The 10000-nt window shown below is 39.2% G+C and overlaps 1 protein-coding gene across 1 annotated transcript in view; it reads left to right on the forward strand.

Annotated features, from left to right (window-relative positions):
* Window positions 1–8909: 8909 nt before the first annotated feature.
* The window catches only part of LOC144975970 (hydramacin-1-like), a 4573-nt gene continuing 3482 nt past the window's right edge, over window positions 8910–10000 (forward strand). The window contains exon 1 of the mRNA XM_078920214.1: window positions 8910–9103. The gene's annotated coding sequence lies outside the window, so the exon portion shown is untranslated. The remainder of the gene's footprint in view (window positions 9104–10000) is intronic.

Here is a 10000-nt window from a genome sequence, read left to right on the forward strand (position 1 = left end):
CTGGGGCCCAGATGCGTCACCATATCGGGATATACACCATCTATCCCAGCTGCTTTGCCGTTCTTCACTTCGCTAATGGCTGCACCCACTTCTCGGGGACTGAACGGGGCCGTCCAGTCCGACTCCTTCGCAGGTAGCGAGTCCAGAATCGTACGGTACGCCTTGCGGACACCGCGCTCAAAAGCCTGATTAGGGATCCGCTTGCTACGGTTCTTAATATTCTTGGCAATTGTGTCTGCCTCGCATTCCGGTGCAGCCTTCGCGAAATTCCGATCTGGGTCCAATTTCTTTATCAAACGCCAAGCGTGGCGGCTGGAGTGTGTAAAGTCGAGACTTTCCACGGTCTCCTGCCACCGTTGCTTCCTTCCCTCTGCCAGAGACTGAAGTAGTCTATCGGCTGTGTCCTGGGACTGGGTCTGCTGGTACTCTCGGTACAGCTCTTCCGACTCTGCTGTCCAGCAAGGGGTGTAGAATTTCCGTTTGCCCCGTGGAATAGAGCGTTGAGCGCTCTTAACCAGTAGCCTACTAAATCTGGTTATATTCTTGGACTTGGGAGGAATGGCAGGGCAGACCTGCTCGATATAGGAACTGAATTCCTCCCAGTCAGCCTTCCTGAAATTCCATCTGCAAAGTGGGAGAGACTGCACCCTCGGTATTGTCACCCCAGCTGTGACAAGAACCGGCCTGTGCTGGCTATGCGGAAAGTCCCCGAGGACTGTCCGCTTCACCTGCAGCGGTTCACCGTTCGCGCCTTTCGTTACGAGGGTGAGGTCTGGAGTATACTCCTTCTTATGGCGGGTACCCCGGAAGGTACCCTTGGCTGTAGGATCGTACACTAGGTGTAGATCATTACAGTCCATCCATGAGCGGAGTTGTCTTCCTGCCTCGTTGCAGTCTCGGTAGCCCCATTCGTGATGGTGGCTATTAAAGTCTCCCAGACAGATGGAAGGATGGCTGACCACCGGTACCGGTGGTGTAGTCCAAGTCGCTCTAGGTGGTTTGTAGATATTATGCAAACACAGTCCACCTACTTCCACGGAAATTCGGTTCACCCCATTGCTGTCCGTTACGCTCTCAATGACCCTTACCTTCGATGGCTCTTTAGCGTAAACGCTAACCCCTCCTTTGAGCCTCGAAGTGTCCTCGCGTTGGACCACCGTATAGCCTGGGATCTGGAATCGGGAAGATTGCGCGCCTGAATAAAGGTGGGTCTCCTGTAAAAGGAGGATATCAACGCAATGAACGGCCAGTAGCTTTGATAAAAGCTCATTTTTTGCCATACTCTGGCTCTCGACGTTCAGGGACAATATACGCGTCAGTTCGCCATCCCCGCCGTCGCATTTTCCAATCGGCAGGCCGCGAATCGATTGATGCATGGGACGTTTGCTTTTTTCTCGGACGTGCCGACGACCCGGGCGACACGAACGCGGTATTATTTGGCTAGGCTTCAGACCGCTTCGCCATTGACGGGACTGGTTGGGACTCGACATAAGGACAATAGTGTGGCGCCCGGGATAGGGCTGCTATTCGGGCACCGGGTTTGGATCAAATTTAGTCACACACCGGGGCGAGCAGCTCATGTGGCTCGTTGGCTCGATACCCGGGATGGTCTCGTGACGGTCGACCGGGATTTACACCTTTGCCCTCCCGTGTGCCTCAAGCCCCCTCACCAACTGCAAGGTAAAGATCCACGAGGCCAGGCGGAGTTGTCGTACCAGTAAGGTACCATCACCGCCGTGAAATTTTTATTCTCTATTGTCTTCTGGTACTTTCTTACTCACTTCATTGCTTGTAATAGAACTGTGCCATCATTCTAGGCATGTTACGGTTACGACATTGTAATAGAACTGTGTCATCGTTCTAGCCATCTGTAATAGAACTGTGTCATTGTTCTAGGCATATTACGGGTACAGCATTGTAATAGAACTGTGTCATCGTACTAGGCAGTGCTGTAGTAAAACTGTGCCATCGTTCTAGTTCTAACAAGCAACTTATAAACAAGCCATCGTAACACAAAATTGTTATAGTCTTATTGTTGTCATGGAAACACTCCCAAACCAACGCAAAATGATATTGTTTGTCCATTTCGACCATGCTAAATCAAGCCCATAAATTAAATGCGTTCGTTATTCAGACCTGCAATTATGTACAGCTATGTCCTTATTATCATTATTATTGTTTGTATTATTATTACTTGACTTGACTTAGATGCCTTTCGCGTCTCGACCGAAAGATCGGGTCGCCTTGGCTGTTTCCAGTATTTCCTGTGTGAGGTGTCTCCAATATTGTCGGTCCTCTGCTAGGGTTCTCAGATTTTCAAGGTCCCCTGCCGTTATGAGACTAATGCTTTGTCCAAGTGTTGTGAGGTTTTTGTTTAGGATCACAGGGAGTGTTGTGATCGGTCTTCCTCTGAAAAGGTTCCCGTGTTTTTGGAAGTATCCCGACATGGCTTGGTTCGCTGGTATGTTTTTGTCCCTGCGTAGAATGTGACCGAAAAGTTGCCATCGTTGTTGTAAAATGTCAAGGGAGATTGGTCTTTCTTTTGTGATCTTATAGAGTGATTCATTTGAGATCTTTTTGGGGTATTTGATGTCCAGTACCCTTCTTAGTTGTGTGCAATGGAAGGCATCCAGATGTTCTTCTTCGGATTTTGTCAACGCCCAAGTGCCGCAGTTATACAGAAGTACCGGTTTTACAAGAGCATGGTACAGTTTCAGTTTGGTTTTTCTCTTTATTTTGTCACCTCTAATCCATACATTGGTGAGTTTACTGAGTGCGGCGTTTGATAGCTGTTTTCTTCTTTGTACATCCTCGGTGTCTCCAATTAGTGAGCCGACTTTCTTTGTTCTTTTCCATTCCTCTTTGTTCCTCGATATTGTTGTAAACTCGGTTTTATTGGCATTGACTTGGAGGTTATATTTCATGAGGCTATTTTGTATGATGTCTATATTTGCTGGTGTTGATCCAATAAAATTGACATCATCTGCATAGGCGATTTCTCTAGGGATTGCATTCTCAATATGAGTCGTTGGTTTTGGAATGACTTTTCGAACTTCTTTTAGAGCGTGTTCTAAGTATATTGTGAACAGAATCGGCTCAGACTATCTCCTTGGGGGGTCCCGATGTTACTTTCGAACTGCGTCTGTTTTGTGGCCCCATATATCCTTGGTTGTATCTTTGTGTTGCTGAGGAGAAATCGGATTATTCGGAGCTCGTCTTCGTCTACTATTTCTGTTAATATCTCCAAAAGTTTTCCTCTGTCGATCGTATCAAAGGCTGCGGACATATCGATTCCGGTTATTGTTATAGATATGTTTTCTTTGAGTGCCTTTGCTGCCAACCATTTATGTGTCCATACAACGTCCGATGTGCTTCGGTCTTGGCGAAACCCGCTTTGGCTATGTGATAGATATTTTTCTATTTTCGGTCTAATTCTGTTGAGGACAATAGTTGACAGTGTTTTTCTTATGGTATTCAGTAATGTTATTGGGCGCAGGTTGTTTACGGGTCCTTTCGTTTTTCCTGGTTTTTGTATTGTAATTAGGACACCGCTGTTTATGTCCCAGTCTTTGTGTGTTGAGAGTGTTTTGTTCATTATGTTTGCAATGCTCAGATCCAGGAGAGGGTACCGCATTTCAGCAATTCAGCGGGAATTTCATCTTCGCCTGGGGATCTGTTATTGTTTAGGCACTTTATGCTATTTCTAACTTCAGTTGTTGTGATGCGGTTGTTTAGGTCTCTAGGGTTTCCTGAGAAGGGCGATAGTTGTGAGACTTGTTTGTGAAATTTCTGCTGGAAGTGGTCAGTTACAATGTCAAGGATTTCGTTGGGATTTGTTGTCTGTTTGCCAAATTTATCCTGTAGTTTTGGGTTCTCGAATGGTTTTCGGTTCAGAGATTTCGTCGCTTTGAACATAGACGATGCGTTATTTTTGGACTTTTCTATGTCTTCCACTTTTTTGTCTAATTCCTCGTTTCTGTGTTTTATTGTAAGTGATCGAATTGAATGCAGTATTTTGTTTCGTTCCGTTTTCAGGTTTATTATTTCTTCCGAGTCTTTCGTGTTTTGTATCCTGATCCTAAGTTCTTTTTGTTGCCGCGATAGATCGTTAATAGCGATATTAGGCGTTCGATTTGGTTTGTTCTTATTTGTATTAATAGAGCCTGCACTTTCTTCCCCCGCTATTACTATTATTATTATTATTATTATTATTATTATTATTATTATTATTATTATTATTATTATTATTATTAATATTATATGAATATTATTTTCAAGAAGGTAGAATAGGATGTAAAAAGTAAAAAGTGATATCTCTTATCATTTTAATTCTTAATTCATTTTTCGTCACCTGGTTCATTCCCAAATATTACGGGATTGAGGCGGATAATATACCATTCTTACACTCTTACATTTTAGAATCCCGGACGTGTTCCCAACCATTGCACGAGCTTGCGAGTTCGCGTTGGGAACAAAGTTCGAATTCCAAAAGCCAGGAGTGTAAGAAATCTTTTATTCTGCCCGTCATCAATCCGATTTCGTCATCTTGAAAACAAGACGTTTTTCAAATACACTTTAATAATACTTCTTTTAAAGAATCAATTTTTTGTGAAATTTAACGATTTATAATCTGACGTCACAAATTATTATTGTAAACATGATATTATATCTAAGCGGGACTCAAACCCAGAATCTTCTGATCACACCACAAGACCACATTTCTGACTGTATTTACAGTTTCAATATCTAAACCGTTCTGTAATTAAGCAAAAATTTCTGGTCAAATTGATTAAAAGGCGTTATGTAATATTTGACAACCCCCCCCCCCCCCTCCCCCAATTCTGACTGCAACAACAAGGTAAGCATTATCCGCAATCTATAAATTAATTATTCTCATCACGGAACATTTTGGATTTTAAAAAGAAATTGTTTCTAACAATGTCTATACAGCTTGATCTTGTTGCTCGTATCCACCCATTTCATCCAATATTTTTATTAAAATAATTACAACAAAAAGACCTTCAACCCTCTCCTTACCACCTATTTTGTTACGATGCAACCGTCACTTTTCTCATCCAGGTTTCATTTCTTTTTTGCTATAGCTATAAAAACTTGACATGCTGTAATAGAGTTCATATTGTCGAACAATATTATGTGTAGAATGTGCTTGTTGCTTTTCTGTTTGAGTAAGAAATGTCTGTTTTTGTGTTGGGTAGGAGTGAAGTTTTTGAGAAAATTCTGAAAATGGCTGGTAAGGAGAAGGTTAAAATTGATGTAATAAACACGATGTTTACTTATTTGCAGGTCTGACAACCTAAATTATTATGGTATAATTATGGACCCATTATAGTATGGGATTACTTTCAAACTAACGCAAAATATTGTCAATTAAAACATGTTAAAACAAATTGTTATAACAACCCATAATAGCATTCACTAAGTTATCAGACCAGCAAACATATATACGTCAACTAGACATTAAGAGTTAAACGTGAATTATAGTTATTGTGCACTGAAACAACACCAGCGCACATAATATCACTCACCTTATATTTCATTTTATTGAATATCAATCTTAAAAACCATTAAAAAATTATGTGGACAACAATAATGTAACTGCGCTCTTCATTCTACAACTCGTTACTAACTTTTCCAACGTGTCAAATCACGGTAGAAAGGAAAAACATTGTAACAAAACATTGTAACAAAACATAGTAACAAAACATAGTAACAAAACAGCACTTGTTTCAAAACAACGACATGGGACATCCATTGTTATTCAGCGGCCTGGTCTGTCATTCGTTGAAAATGCATGATTTTTAAAAAGAATTTTGGCCAGAAAATTAGTCCTTCGCATAAGATGACCCCCATATTGTCAAAACAGTCAAGCTTAAAGACTTCAATGAAATCCCAGCTTTGAAGAGTTTTTGACAAGGTCAAGGGTCATAATAATGATCAATATTTGAGGGACGTTTCCTGGCCATAATCTGAAATACGTGTATTTTCAGACGGCAGTGATGGTGTCATCGACCCCTTGTGGATTTGTTTTATCACAACTTCAAAATAGCCGCATCGATCCTTGTGGTCGGTTCTTTTGTTCACAAGGTGCCATATCAATCGGTATTGATTTTATCATTGACTTGGGTCAATCCTCTAATAGTCTCGGCAGATTATCAACCCCCCCCCCCCCCCCCACCCAACAGCAACACGCAACATGTAGAACGAGACATGACGCCTGTTAGGTGATATTACAATTTATTTCCAACAGAGACAATGCTGATAACGGCCAGCTACTCATTTTACACCTGAGTACGGTGAGAGAATGTGAGTAAAGATCCTTTTCCAGGGACGCAACTATGGAATGAGCGAGACTCGAACCCAGGAACTTCCGATCCGAAAGACCACATAGCAGAAACTGGTTAACTGGTTTAAGAGCAAAACATTAAAATTCTGTTTCTGATCGTTTTAACTTTCCATTTCTTGTTCGTTTATTTTTTTTAAATTTATTTATATTTTTTTGTTTTGTTTTGGTTTGGTTTTTTTTTTTGTTTTTTTTTTTTTTTTTTTTTTTTTTTTTTGTGTTTTTGTTTTTGTATTTTTTTGGGCATCTGCTGGTTCACCTCGATATGATACCATTTTGAGGCGATGGGTTACAAATTTTCTTTTTGACCACAACGCTGTCTTCCGGCCGGTGATTTATAATAATCGTTGATGTCTTTTTCCATAGCCTATAACAACACAATTAAAAACTTAATTTGGAAATCATTTCAGTAAACCACATTAAGAATAAATAAACTCCTCGTATTGTGCCCCTCGTGCCCACGGGTAAAGCGGGGGAATCGTTTCTCATTTTATCATCTCAATGAGTGGTAAGGCGAGATGGTTAGTGCGTGGCGCGCCCCTTGTTTACTTAGCAAGTGATCGTTTCAAATAGCAGTATTCTGTATCCAAAGAAAGCGTTTAAATGAGTGTGAAAATAAGGCAATTTAGCGACCTGTTGTTGAAAGATTCATCACTCAAGAAGCCATTTCGTAAAAATAATTTTTGAAAAAACCGGAGCGGGAATGATATCCCTTTGGATGGATTTAGGATTATCAGGACAGCTTTTTAAATTTTATTCCCAGAACTGCCTAAATATCTGACCCTAAAAAGAAAAGCATTTATTCCTTTTCGATCGATTAAGATGGTCGCTAACTTGTCCAAAAAAATCTCCAAACATCAGACATCGTAAAAGAAAAAGAAATCAACAGCTTTTTCGAAGAAATCACGGGTTAGAAACAATTTCAAAAAGTGGAATCATCGAAAACGAACAGTATTTCGAGAATTAAGTTTTATGGCCAAAGTTAGATATATCTGTTTTGTCGGAGGACCTGAATCTACTGACGGTATGTCGATACAGAAAACATTTCGCCCACTTTTTTGTGCCTGCATTTTTTCATCATTGTTAAATTTTGTTTTCAAAAATAACTCGTTTCCCTTTTTTTCATATTTTTCTCTCTGGAAATGCCGTAGATTAAGTTTCCTTGTTTTGAAAATTATGTTATTCGTTTCTTTTACGGGTCTATCACAATTTACATAATATTTTCCGGTTTCGTGAGTCTAAATCCTTCGTAGTTTTGTTACTCTCGTCTCATATTTCATAATTCCATACGTTCTCTTAACACGAGTCTAATGTTAATTGCTGTTATCGCTCACATCAGACTTGATGTATGAGGCAGAAAGTGAGAACTTTGTTTTTGGAAATAGAGACATCTTCAAAAGATGTGATTTGAGAATTAATATAAAATATAGCGGGTCGTGGGTCAGAGGAATTTAGGGAGGGAGATGACGGGTGTGGGAAATAGAGAAGAAAAAGAAAATGGTGACGATGATTATGATGAGGATAATGCTGCTGCTGCTGCTGCTGCTGATGATGATGATGATGATGATGATGATGATGATGATGATGATGATGATGATGATGATGATGATGATGAAGAAGAAGATGATGATGGTGATGATGATGATGATGATGATGATGATGATGATGATGATGATGATGATGATGATGATGATGGTGATAATGATAATGATAATGTTAGTAATTGTGGTAGAGTATGAAAAAAAGTTAAAGAATAGTAGAAGTAATTGCAACAGCAACAGCAGCAGCGGCAGCAGCAGTAGTAGTAGTAGTAGTAGTAGTAGTAGTAGTAGTAGTAATAATAGTAGTAGTAGTAGTAGTAGTAGTAGTAGTAGTAGTAGTAGTTGTAGTAGTAGTAGTAGTAGTAGTAGTAGTAGTAGTACTAGTTGTTGTTGTTGTTGTTGTAGTTATGGTAGTAGTAGTAGTTGTAGTAGTAGTAGTAGTAGTAGTAGTAGTAGTAGTAGTTGTTGTTGTAATTATGGTAGTAGTAGTAGTAGTAGTAGTAGTAGTAGTAGTAGTAGTAGTAGTAGTAGTAGTAGTAGTAGTAATAGTAGTAATAGTAGTAGTACTAGTAGTAGTAGTAGTAGTAGTAGTAGTAGTAGTAGTAGTAGCAGCAGCAGTAGTAGTAGTAGTAGTAGTAGTAGTAGTAGTAGTAGTAGTAGTAGTAGTAGTAGTAGTAGTAGTATAGGCAGTAGTTATAGCAGTAGTTGTTAGTAGACGCAGTCGTAGTTTTAGTAGTGGTGGTGATGGTGCTGGTATTAGTATTGCTTTTCGAATTTTGATTCATACACTTGTAACTGGAGAGAGAGAGAGAGAGAGAGAGAGAGAGAGAGAGAGAGAGAGAGAAGGGAGAGGGAGAGAGAGAGAGAGAGAGAGAGAGTCGGGAAATGATGTTACAATGTCAAACATCGCAGTATAATCATCTTATCATGTATTTTTGCATGCCATAAAAAAGCAGATAGGATATAAATGTTCCAAGAGCAGGTTTAGATCCGTAAACAGACCAGGATGTTTACATGGGTCTGTTTACGGACCTAAACCTGTTGAAATCCTATTATGTGTTTATATAAAGCATGGAAAGTGATAATATATTCAGTTATTGTTTTAGCTGTAAAGGAACCTGCAGTTTGTGAACTCTATTAAAGCAAACTTTTTACTACAGTTTTCTGCTACCTTGATTCAAGTTCTACTCTCTGTGTACAGGTACTTACAATATTAATATTGATATCCGTCTTTGATTCACATTTAAGTTTGACAAAAGTAATGCCATATTTTCTTCAATGTTTCTCTCTTATGATATTTTATCACTTCAATGTTAAACATAGAAATTGCAAAGTAATAATAATATACGATTCTTACACTCTTGCTTTTTGGAATTCCAGACGTGTTCCCAACCGCTGCACGACTTGCGAGTGCACGTTGGGAACAAAGTTCGAATTCCAAAAAGCAAGAGAGTAAGAAATCATTTATTCTACCCGCCAACCAATCCGATTTCGTCATCTTTGAATAAAAGACATAGATATTCAAAAACACTGAAATAATATTTATCTTTAAGGAATCACATTTTTAGTGAAATTTAAAGATGTATAATGTGACGTCACAAACATGATATCATTACGCGTTACTATTAGGGAGAGGGGTGGAATAATATGTATATTTCTATAGAGCCTTTCGTCTAAACCTCAGAGCGCTTAAATACCAACAAGACAATGTTTACACTGATTACATTAACACAAATCAACCGATATCAAAACAATAAAAGTCTGAACAAAGGACCACCAAAACATAAAATGTAATAAACAAAAAATGAATATAACAGCTTCAAAAAAATAACAAAACACCCAAAACCGTTCTTCAGCCAACAACAAAAAATAGAGAGATATAAATACATTACTAAATTCCAGATTGACGACAGAGAAAATTTTCAGGTTTTCTCTGTTGTGTAGAAAAATCTTGGAATGTCAAATCTGGAATTTATTAATGTATTTGTCTTTTTTGTCTGTTTGTTTTTTTTTGTTGGTTGAAGAAGGGGTTTGAGCCCGAAACGATTGATACCTTTAGATATCCTAACAGACTCTCAGGAAGATACCATGTTTTTAT

Source organism: Berghia stephanieae, chromosome 1, assembly GCF_034508935.2.
Source record: "Berghia stephanieae isolate SIO BIC M18660-M18661 chromosome 1, UCSD_Bste_1.3, whole genome shotgun sequence".
NCBI classification, from domain to species: domain Eukaryota; kingdom Metazoa; phylum Mollusca; class Gastropoda; order Nudibranchia; family Aeolidiidae; genus Berghia; species Berghia stephanieae.